This window comes from Danio rerio, chromosome 3, assembly GCF_052040795.2.
Source record: "Danio rerio strain M-AB ecotype USA chromosome 3, GRCz13ab, whole genome shotgun sequence".
Lineage (NCBI taxonomy): Eukaryota > Metazoa > Chordata > Actinopteri > Cypriniformes > Danionidae > Danio > Danio rerio.
In genome coordinates this window covers 64225001-64237500 of record NC_141023.1, presented here as the reverse complement: position 1 = coordinate 64237500, position 12500 = coordinate 64225001, and the positions used below count along the sequence as shown (strand labels likewise).

General features: G+C 39.3%; 1 protein-coding gene and 1 long non-coding RNA gene across 4 annotated transcripts in view; one reads left to right on the top strand and one right to left on the bottom strand.

Annotated features, from left to right (window-relative positions):
• mgat5b (alpha-1,6-mannosylglycoprotein 6-beta-N-acetylglucosaminyltransferase B) overlaps positions 1 to 12500 on the top strand; it is a 382458-nt gene that overhangs the window by 134280 nt on the left and 235678 nt on the right.
• LOC147846115 (uncharacterized) lies at positions 1123 to 7241 on the bottom strand. Its single transcript, XR_015481403.1, has 3 exons — positions 6794 to 7241; positions 6022 to 6258; positions 1123 to 3417 (listed from the first exon to the last, which is right to left on the bottom strand). It is a non-coding gene; the product is annotated as an uncharacterized LOC147846115 (long non-coding RNA).

The following is a 12500-nucleotide window of genomic DNA, read 5'->3' as shown; positions in this document are numbered from 1 at the left end:
TATATTTATGAAGTTATAAAAGCTTATTTATTGTTCGGTTTTATAGTGTTTGATGTTTTTATGTTCTTGTTGGGTCTGATGCGACGTAATTTCGTCTTGCATTACAATTTATTGTGTTGTTTTGAATTACAAAAATAACTGAACTCAAACTGAAACCTAAAGGAGTAACTCACAGTAAAGTGGGATTTGTTATAGGGTGCTTTCACGCTAGCACTTTTGGTCTGCACTTGTGTTTGTTTGACATTATAGTACGGTACGTTTAGCTAGTTTGAACATGTCTTCTGAACTCAGGTCCGCACCCGTGAACTGTACTCGAGTCCGCCTGAAAGAGGTGGTCTGGGGTACGGTTCATGCAAATTCTGGTACAGTTCACTTCTATTGTGAATGCAATCGTACCAAATAACGGAAGTAGACCGCCAACTGTACAACAAACTATCATTTTCATAACGTTTGTTACGTTACGAACGTGTGTGTGTGTGTCCAGTTTCGTACCTTGGTGACAAGCAGGACTGAGCCACGGCAAACACAGTGATAAACAGGGATGTCTGCTTGTCTCCTCTAAAAACAGCTTCTGCAGACACTGTGATGTTCTGAATGTTTATAATATTTTTTTTTGCGGCATATGGACGTGAGTTGCTTTCTTTATGTCCAAAATGAAAAGATTCAGTAAAAGATAATCGGCCGGGATGAGCAGAGGTCTTTCCATTTTGCCGCTTTGCTTTCGTTTCTTTACACCTAACTTAGCAACAGCCAAATAATGGAAGTCAACCGCCAACTGTACAACAAACTATCGCTTTCATAACGTTTATTCGTGTGTGTGTGTGTATGTGTGTGTCACGTATCGTACCTTAAAAACAAGCGGGACTGAGACAGGGCAAACACAGTGATAATGTCGGCTTATCTCCTCCAAAAACAGCTTTTGCTGACACTGTGTGATCTGAACGTTTATCATTTTTTTGCAGCAGATTGACGCGAGTCGCTTTTTGTATGTCCAAAACTAAAAGATTCAGTAAAAGCAAATCTATCACGATGTGCGGACGTCTTTCCATTTTGGCGCTTTGCTTTCGTGACCGTCATCTAGCAAGGGCCGTAAACAAAACAGCAGCTCGATGAGCTCAAAGGTTTTTTCTTTTCATTTAATGTGCGGTATCAAATTCCATTAAAAGAGCACTCTTCCACCAGTCCTTACTTAAAAGTTTGCATCAAATACCTGTTTTTTATGGGGGCATAAATGAAATGTTCCTAAAGGAAAGGTAAACTGCAGATAAAGTCGAAAAATTTCAAATGAAACACCTGAAATTACATGAAACTCTGGAGGAAACATGAATAGCGTAGACACGAAATGACGTTACTTGATCTATATACTATAAAATGTAAGACGGGATTGTGAAACGAACATTCAAAAAGCAACTCATGTAAACACCTTAATCATGTTATTGTCTTATTCAGATTAAGACAAATCATTAGATTACTGATAACCATGTAAACATAGTCACAAGCCCCAACCCTAGGAAAAAAAGGAGTTTTTGATGACAGCCTGTCCACAGGTTAGTAGTAAGCTAATGTAATCTTATATCTTAAATTCATGCTAACCAACAAATGATCAAAGGAAATATATTGATGTAATTTAAATATATAAAATCTGGATCGATGTTTACTTTAAACTTTAATTATATTGTTCAATTCAAATTATTTTTTAAGACATTTTGTCAAATGAAAGATTTTTCTAGCGTCATCCACCAAAATTTTGTGGCTAAAAAGTATCAGTTCAGGCACCGTTTTGGCACCAGTATCATTTTAAAAGTATCGATTTAGCACCGGTATCGAAATATCGACAAACAATACCCAATACTAGTAAGTGTCATGACTGTCTGAGACCACCAGATGGCACTGTAGTTCGCTGGCGAACTACGGTCGCTAGAACTACAAGTCCATACATTCCACGTGCACACACCCGGTTCCACTTACACTGCTGTCTCTGTTTCCTGTTGATTTCATGGACTATTTATTCACTCTTCACCCGTTGTTTGTCACTGCGTCGTTTGTCTATCTTGTCTATCCAGTCGAAGTAAGTCTTGTTTTGGTTTGTTGTTCCTGAGTCGTGTTCTTGTAATTCTGCCATAGTTTCTTGTTTTGTTTGTTTGTTGTTACTTTGTTACTTTGAATTTTTGGATGTCTTGGTCTTTTCTGTTTGCTGCACGATTTCATTCATTAATAAACTGCACTTTGATCCTACACCTTTTGTCTCCGTCCCGTCAACAAACCGTGACAGAAAGATGTCACAGAGTGACTTTCACCGGCAGACATGCTGTCACCAGGGGTCATAAACTCACATAGAACGACCCAGGCTCTTTTAGGAGTCAAACCAGACTTTTACCTCTGGATTGTGTGTTACATAGGTCAGCAACAAGTTACGTGACACAAACAATTGGAGTTAAATACAGTTTTTCACTAAGGTAACCCAGGGTGATGAAATCCAATTGAAGGACAATTCAGCAATGAAAACAAAAACAGTACATTTTGATAATAAAAGCTTAACAAGTCACCAGACAACAAGTAAGTCAGAAACCACAGGCTTTTCTTTTACTCCAGTGTATTTCAGCACTCTGGACAGCTCTCTCATAAGCACTGCAATGTTTGCTATAGCTGTAGTAAAAACTACTGAGATGCTGCAGTTTTGATCAGAGCTGAAGAGAAGCCCATTATAAAACCGCACCTGCGTGAATGAACGTGTGCGCGCAATCAGGCTGACTTTGTCAAGCAGTTGTCAGGAAAGCCGTAAGTGAGCTCGGTAAAGCGTGAAAACAAGCGTACGAGCGCAGAACAGAAAGTCCTGCCGATGGCTTTGATTAATCGCTGGAAGAAAATAAGGCAAGTTGAGCGGTGAACTTTACTGTCTGCGGAAGCTCCTGGTGAATTTAAATCAGTCGAATAGCTGAAGCTCCATGACAACAGGTTTCTGCCTCGCTTCGGGCTGGACAACAACCACTCTGACCTTCTGCTGCCAAACACTGTACGTGTCCCTGTGCTAATGCAGGAGCAAATGTACATGTGGAGAACAGCTGAAAAGAAACTGGCCATTCTGGTGTCCACATCAAATTAAATATGCCCTATAAAGAAACTCTGTGTATACCTAGACTGTAAATAAAGCAGTTTTCCATATAGTTTGTGATTTCATATTTTAATTAATTAGATTTTATTAATATTTATGCTTTTGAATTGCATTATGGGAGCTTGATCTTTCTTCCAACAGTGTTTAACCTTGACATGTTACGAAAAAGGGACTTTTATTCAACATAGGCTCATTCTAAAATGTAGCCCTTTATACATTTCTGGAGATCGCGAAATACGTTGCCAGAAGTAGGTATGGCTACATTTCCTCTTTAAAACGAATGCTATGATGCCATTCCTTTTCGCCTTTACCGCTTTCTGCCTACCTTCGTATGGCTTTACCGCTGTCACCAGTTTGTCCAGTAGCTCACCTGTATGTCGGCGTACGATGGGGTTTGTGTCTGGTGAAGAACGGTTACAGAAAGCAGGTAAGGCAATAACAGAACCCAAAAAATATCAAGGTGAAAATGTGGTAAAATCTGAGAATGTGGTAAAAATCAGACGATGACTTTGCTTTTTTTAGATTGCTTTTGAAAACTGTCTGTTGGGTTTAGAAAGGTAAGTGGGTGCTGGTCAATAGGTGTTTTTTTAAAACACTATTGGTTGGGTACAGGGAAGGAGGAGGGTGTGTCAGTCGATCAGTCAGTCAGTCAGTTAGTCAGTCAGTTGACAGCATTCTATGTTATATTTACGCATGAACAGCACGCGCGAATGGCACTAGCAAGAGAAATTTGAGATCTCAAAAGCGTACACAGCGGCCTCCGGTGGATTCGCAATAACGAGAACTACAGTAGAATGCAGCTCCTAGAACGTATTTGGCACTCTCCAGAAATGTATATAGGGGTACATTTTCAAAATGAGTCTAGGTTGCTTTTTATTAACATCTTAAATAGTTTACAGTGATATATTGTCTGGGTTGGTGTTGTATATTACTCTACAAAAACCTTTTAATAAACTGCTAGAACCAGTTTTCTGTTATTTTACAGATTTATTTCTCTATATATTATTTATCAAACGTTATTGTGTTTCAAACTACTAAAATGTCAAAAAAAGTCACTTTATAAAAATATATAATTATTAAAATTTAACAGAGCATATATCAACATCCCATAATGAAATTCCCAACAATACATAAATGGAAAACACAAAATACGGAAAATGTTAATTGACACGTTTAAAAGTTTTTATAGTGTAGGAGTAATACATAGACATGGCCAAACCATGAGGCTTAAACATAATTAATGTAAACTCTGATGTTTAATGTGTAATAATTATATTCTAAACTCACTATTTCGCGGAAGTGCAGTGAGTACACTATTCTGCGCTTCTGAATAAATCTAAATGGATTTAAACAGCATAGGCTCATTTTGAAAACGTAGCCCTATATACATTTCTGGAGATCACAAATTATGTATCCAGATGTGCGTATGGCTGCGTTTCATCTTTTAAACGAGTACTATAGGGCGGTATGACGTTGTTCCTTTTCTTGCTTACCAGCTGATCGCTTACCTCTGAATGGACAGCTTTCCTGCTGTTACCAGTTTGTCCAGTAAGTAGCTCGCCATGTACGTCGGTGGACTTGAGATGCAGAGAGGAATTGACCACGAGTCTAGCAAAGTACTGTTCCAGAAAGCGGATAAGACAAAAAACATAAGCAAAAAAATTAAATAAGCAAGTTAATAACAGGGTGAAAATGTGGTAACATCTGAAAACGTGGTTAAAACGTGGAGGGCTTTTCTTTTTCTGGATTGCTCTTGAAAACTGTCACTTGGGGTTAGATAAGTGGGTGGGCGCTGGTCAATTGGTGTGTTTGAAAACACTATTGCTTGGGTTTAGAGAAAGAGAAGGGTGGTTCAGTCGATCGGTCAGTCAGTCGACAGCGGCCTCTGCTGGATTTGTGCAGGAACAGCAGGCGCGAATGGCACTCGTAAGACAAATTTAAGATCTCAAAAAGCATACACAGCGTCCTCTGGTAGAATTACGTGAGAAGAGCAGGCAGGAGTGACAGTCAGAGAATTTGAGACCTCAAAAAGCGTACACAGTGGCCCTGCTAAAAACAAAAACTGCAAAAAACGTATCTCCTGGGACGAACATAGCACATAGAAATGTATATTGGGGTACGTTTTTTTTTTTTTTTTTTTTAGAAAGAGCCTTGGTTAGATTTAAATGTCTCTCCTATGAAATATGGTGGATAGCCAAATTGCTCGGTAGGGTTGTCATTAGGACACGGTATTACAATGTAACCTGCTCAGCTATTGCCTAGTACAGGGATGTCAAACTCAATTCCTGGAGGGCCGCAGCCCTCCATAGTTTAGTTCCAACCCTGCTCCAACACACTTACCTGTAGGTTTCAAACAAGCCTGAAGGACTCAATTAGTTTGATCAGGTGTGTTTAATTAGGGTTGGAACTAAACTGTGCAGAGCTGCGGCCTTCCAGGAATCGAGTTTGACATCCCTGGGCTAATACATCACATTACATTAGCAATTAAATTTGCCTAGTAAAAATCACCAAGTGTAAATCTACTTAAATCATAACCTCCAGTTATTTGAATCTGCATCTCATTTCTTAGGCTGCTGCTGTCCTTCAAAGGTTGTGGTTTTGGGCACAGTCGCATAAACTGATGCAGCCTTCAAGACCTTCGAGTTTAATACAGTTTTTCACCAAGGCAACCAAGGGTGCTGAAACATAAACCAGCTGGTTATAGTGACCAAAAATGCAGGGTTCCACACAATTAATGTTTTAACAACATGAAGGAATTAAGTTGACTCATTAGTTTTTACATGCTTATTTGGATTGAACATAAAACAATGAAGTAGTCTCTCAAAAACCTCAAGAAGTGTGTTGCTTTAACTCAGGGGTTTCAAACTCAATTCCTGGAGGGCCGAAGCCCTGCACAGTTTAGTTCCAACCCTGCTCCAACACACTTACCTGTAGGTTTTAAACAAGCCTGAAGGACTCAATGAGTTTCATCAGGTGTGTTTAATTAGGGTTGGAACTAAACTGTGCAGAGCTGCGGCCCTTTTGGAATTGAGTTTGACACCTGTGCTTTAGCTCATTTTAAAAATGTAGTTTGAACAAGACGGACATTCCGACACGGAGTGCACATTTCAAAGCAAAATAACTGACTTCAGCATTGTTTTACCAAACTGTCACCGACTCGGTCCCAGTCACTCCCCTTGCTGGCCAGCAGAGGCCACCATCTCCGGACTTCTAAGCATTACATCATCCACTTACACTGATCCAGCACACCTGAACTGAATCCCGCTAATGACCCACGTACCCTTTATAAGCCGCACTCAAACACTCAGTCTTTGCGAAGTCTTGTTCAGCCCCGGCCAGCATTACTGAGCGTTATATACTGCCTGATCTCCTGTGTATTACTCCAGCCCGTTTCTGACTCTGCTTTGCCTTCTGCCTGCCCACGACCTAAGCCTGTTACACGGACTCTGATACTCGCTGCCTGCCCTCGACCCAAGCCTGAAACACGGACTCTGAATCACGCCGCCTGCCTCTGACCCATGCCTGGTAAATCATTCTGTGTCTGTCAGCCGCCAGCCCTAAGACCTTTATTGTTGTTGTTGTTGTATGTTCGCACCTTTGTGCGTGTTGATTGTTTGAGTGAAAGTGTGACTAATAAATACTGCATAATGGATCCCTCCGTGTCAGTCTTCCCTGTTACACAAACATATTATGGTATTTATATGTTTGAGAAATATAAAATACTGACATTCGGCAGCTTTGAATGAGATTGGATCCTTGAACCTCCTTGAATGAATAAGAAGTTGTTTTTTAAGCCTTTAGAGAATGTAAAGCTATTGTCGGAGACCTCTAAAACAAAATAAGAACGCTTTAAAACAGCATTAATAGTTACTCTGTTGAGAGACCTTTACTCAGGTCTCTGAATCAGATCCAATTAATGCCGCGATACGCTCAGAGATAGTGCCATTCTCAGATCACATTCTCGAGTTCAGCTTTTTGTGTGAACATTGCCTTCGGTTTCAATGTTTTCTTTCTGATTAACTTGACTTCATTCTTCTTGAATCAGTTATGTCAGAGCTGCTGATCCATATCTCCAATACGCTGCTTTTGAAGTCAGATGAAACGCAATTTCTATAGTCTTTTCACAAGGAGAAAAAAAAAAAAAACGATTGCCTTTATTGTGTCTATAAATTGGTCAGTGAAACAGTGAAACTAATAGTGCAAATTATTGCAATCTCTAACAGAGTCACTCTTGGAAAGCTGGCCGTGTTTCTCTTTTTCTTGGGACATTTCTGCTCTGATTCACCCGGGCAAATTATTTCTTCAGATAAATGCTTTCTCTGCTCATGCATTTGCCAGCAAACAAACCCCTAAGCTGAGCTCGGACTGAGCCGTACAGAGACCAAAATAACCCAGGCTGTTTTTCCCAAACCACGTAAGCCTTCTGAAGCAGCTTCCCTACTATGATAAAACTCCAGAATATTCAACGTGAGTCATTTCAAAAGAGTTTATTATTAGCGTGTTGACAACCAATTCCTTTCAACAAATGTCACTACTTTAAGCAAGCCAGGCTCGTTTGGAAAATGTACCGCTATATACATTTCTGGAGAGTGCCAAAAATGTCCCAGGAGCTACGTTTTTTTTTTTTTTTTTGGGTGGGTTGGTTGGGTTGTTTTCGTGAATCCACCAACGGCCGCTGTGAATGCTTTTTCAGATCTCAGATTTCTCTCAAGAGTGTCATTTGCACCTGCTGTTCTCGTGTAAATCCACCTGAGGCCGCTGCCAACTGACTGACTGACTGACTTTACCACATTCTCATCCTGTTATTTACTTATTTATTTACTTTTTTGGCTTTTGTTTTTGTCTTACCCACTTTCTGGAACCGTTCTTCACCAGACTCAAACCCATCATAGCAATCAACTTTTCACAACACGTTACTGTAATGTTTTTACAGTAAATTACATTAGTATCCCTTTTACAGGATTTAACTGTAAAAATTGACAGTAGTGCATTGTATACAGAATTTTATTGTAAAATTAATCAAATTAGCATGATTACAGCAAACTACTGTAAAAAGGGCTATATATATTTTTTAGTTATAGGAATTTAATCCCTTTTTATTTCATTCAACATAGACATTAATACAAATAAACAGTTTGCCACGATTCAGGAAGGATGAGAGAGCGAGGACTCAAATGCAACAGAAGAGTTTATTTGTAATAAAGAGAACCGACGGAGCTTTAAAATATTTATTAATAAGAGTGACGGCAGCTCCTCAAGGAGACTGCCGTCTAAACCAAAACAAACGGACGGCAGCTCCGGCAGAGACTCCCGTCAAACTGAAAGCAAAAGTAAAATATGTCCGGGCCCGGTCCTCTCTCCGCTTCCTCTCTCCGCTGCCATCGGTCTTCCTTTTATGGTCCAGAGCTCCTTCCGTGGGATCCGAGGCAGCTGCGCACCGCAGGTGTATCCACTTACGCGGTGGCCTCACCCCGTCCCCACGGCTCTCGGCCACGCCCCCTCGCCACATTATTCATTCATTCATTCATTTTCTTGTCAGCTTAGTCCCTTTATTAATCCGGGGTCACCACAGCGGAATGAACCGCCAACTAATCCAGCAAGTTTTTATGCAGCGGTTGCCCTTCCAGCCGCAACCCATCTCTGGGAAACATCCACACACACACATTCACACACACACTCATACACTACGGACAATTTAGCCTACCCAACTGACCTGTACCGCATGTCTTTGGACTGTGGGGGAAAACCGGAGCACCCAGAGGAAACCCACGCGAAGGCAGGGAGAACATGCAAACTCCTCACAAAAACGTCAACTGAGCCGAGGTTCGAACCAGCAACCCACCGACCTTCTTGCTGTGAGGCGACAGCACTACCTACTGCGCCACTGCCTCGCCTAAGATGGTTTATTATTAATTAAAATAAAACAAAAAGGACAAGAAAAACCACCTTGAGAGGGAAAACATCCTGACGTCCATCAGTAAGTTACTCTTTACTGATCCTTCCTTTAACAAACGCTGATGAAGTATTCTTTGTAGCATGTAGTTTCCAACTGCTTGGCTATAATGCTGAGGTTTCATCTTTGGGTAGAGACTCAATATATCCATCTGCAGTGTGACTTCAATCGACCTGCATGTTTGTGTGTGTGTGTGTTTGTGTGTGTGTGTGTGTGTGTGTGTCTGGGTTTCTGCGTCAGAGGGCGGGGCCTCAGGTTTGAAATCTCCCGGGTTTGCGCATGCACGTGAATAACTTGGTTTGGTTCGTACGTCATGGCGAAACACCTAATGAATCGGTATCAAGGTGACTCGTTTGAAGCACTATGAGTCGACTCTTTTATAGATGAATCAACAGTTTTAAACACTGTACACTAACAGATTTAAGCCTTAGCTGGACACTTCACTTCACTTAGAGCTGTGTTACACACTACATGGAGGGGAATTTTCAAAAACGCATAATATGGGCTCTTTAAGGCTAACTGAATGGGATGATCTCAAAAACACTATTTACATTAGCGCAAACATTTTAATACCTAAAATGTGTAATTATATGTTATTTTTCTAAACTTCCAAAGTCTCAGGATTGTTGCTGTCTATAGAGCATAAAAGAGCAGATGTTTTACGCACCGGATGCGCTTCCAGCTGCAACCCAACACTGAGAAATACCCATATACCCTTGCATTTTAACATACTGTATAGACTACAACCAATTTAGATTACCCAATTCATCTATAACACAGGTGTTTGGACTGTAGGGAAAATTGGATCACCCAGAGGTAACCCACGTCAACACGGGGAGAACATGCAAATTCCACACTGAAATGCCAACTGACCCAGTCGGGGCTTGAACCAGCGAGCTTCTTTTTTTCCATTTGTATTTGATTACATGTCCTTTGTCCTTTTTCAATAAAATAAAAAATAAATGAGTAAATGAGTGAATGAGTGAATGGATGGATGGATGGATGAATGGATAGATGGATGGATGGATAGATGGATGAATGAATAAATGAATGAATGAATGAATGAACAAATAAAATATATAAATACAATTCTCTCTCAACATTTGTCTGGAAAAATGTATTTTAGCAAAGAACCTACTGTAGCATCAATCCAGAGTGCCCTAGAAACAGCATAGCAACTGCTAAGAACCCCCTAGCAACAGTATAGTAAAGCCCCTGCAACCACCCAGAACAACCTAACAGCAGTATGTATGTTCGCTGGAGGCCAGAAGAGTCCGGTGTGTTGAGTTTCTGCCTCTCTCTCTTCTCATCTTTATTCCTGCTTTCTGTGTCTGTCAGTGTCACACACTCACAGGAAACACGTCACACACTCATGCTTGCTGTCAGAAGCCCAGCGCGTGATACAAGAAACACGCCTGTCGCCCTTTCATGACTGAAAATATCACAAAACTCCCCGTTTCAGCACAGGGCACTTCACAACTTGCATACAAAGCTGTGCAGTGAGAAGAGTTGGTATATTTTGTTACGGTCATTCCTTCATTCATTCATTCATTCATTCATTTGCTTGTCCGTTCATTCATTCATTCATTCATTCATTTGCTTGTCCATTCATTCATTCATTCATTCATTCATTCATTCATACATTCATTTATTCATTCATTCATTCATTCATTCATTTGCTTGTCCGTTCATTCATTCATTCATTCATTCATTCATTCATTTTTGCTTGTTCATTCATTCATTCATTCATTCTTTCATTCATTTGTTCATTCGTTTGTTCATAAATTCATTTGCTTGTTCATTAATTAATTCATTTGTTCATTCATTCACCAATTTGCATGTTCATTCATTCAATTATTCATCCATCTATTTATTAATTTGCTTATTCATTCATTTACTTGCTTGTTCATTAATTAATTAATTCATTCATTCATTCATTCATTCAGTTTTGCTTATTCATTAATTTGCTTTTTCATTCATTTATTAATTTTCTTTTTAATTAATTAATTAATTATTTCATTCATTTGCTTGTTTGTTCGTTCGTTCGTTCATTCAATCATTCATTCACCCAATTGCTTGTTTATTCGTTCAGTTATTCATTCATTGATTCATTCATTCCTTCATTCATTCATTTGTTTGCTTTTTCATTTATTACTTTATTTATTAATTTGCTTGTTTATTCATTCATCTAGTTGCTTGTTCATTCAATCATTCATTTATTAATTAATTTATTCATCCATTCACGTGTTCATCCGTTCAATTGTTTTTCTTGTTAATTAATTTATTCATTCATACATTTGCTTTGGTCATGCATGCCTTCATTAATTCATTGCCTTGTTCATTCATTTGCTCAGTTGTTCATTGAATTATTCATTTATTCATTCATCAAATTATTTCCTTTCATTCAATAATTAATTAATTTGCTTGTTCAGTCATTTATCCACTTGCTTGTTCATTCATTCATTCATTCATTCATTCATTCATTCATTCATTCACTTGTTCAATAATTTCTTCCTGTATTCATTCATTCATTCCTTTGTTTCCTTCTTCAATTATTAATTTATTGATTTGCGTATTTGTATATTTATTCATGATTTTTGTTCATTCATCCATTTGCTTGTTCATTCATTCAATAATTAATTCAGCCTGATATACAATATCTGTATATCATTCACAAACAAATGCAGATATATTTGCATCTGTACTTCAAATACATGGGGAAATGGTTTAGCATTTTGATCATGCTTGAATTATAAATAATAATCAACAACTCAATAAGCATGTAACTGTCAATGAGCTGTGTTCACTAATATAATAGTGCTAATCTGAACATGCTGACTGTGCAGATGGATCATGTTAAAGTGTTCATCTATTTAAAGACATCAGTCCAGCTCTGCATGAATCTACAAATAAATCAAAAATTGAGAGTAACACAAACAAGTGTCGCTCTGTTAGCGCTCATCAACAGCCTGCAGGCAAACACTGTGACCTGTGCTGGTGGAAATATCTGAAGAGGCCATCAAAGCAGAAAGGTCACATGGTGTCATGAATAATTATAAGACGGCTCTTCTCACAGGGTAAGACAGCGCCGCCTCATGAATAATTAATGAGACACTGCTGACACAGACAGGCACACTGTACCGCACTGTACATGCTGTGATGTCCACTCTCTGTTCATTTCAAACCCAGAATACAAGGAAAAGTTGACGGGGTGGGAATTATTTACTGCAAGCTTAAAGGGGTTGTTCACCCAAATATGACAGCTTTAATATCAAACTATACAACCATCTAAGCCAGGGGTGCTCAATCCTGTTCCTGGGGAGCCACCTCCCTGCAGATTTCAGTTGCTACCCATTTCTAACACACCTGAACCAATTAATTAGGACCTGAACACCACGTGATAATTGCAGGCAGGTGTGGTGTGTTTGATATGGG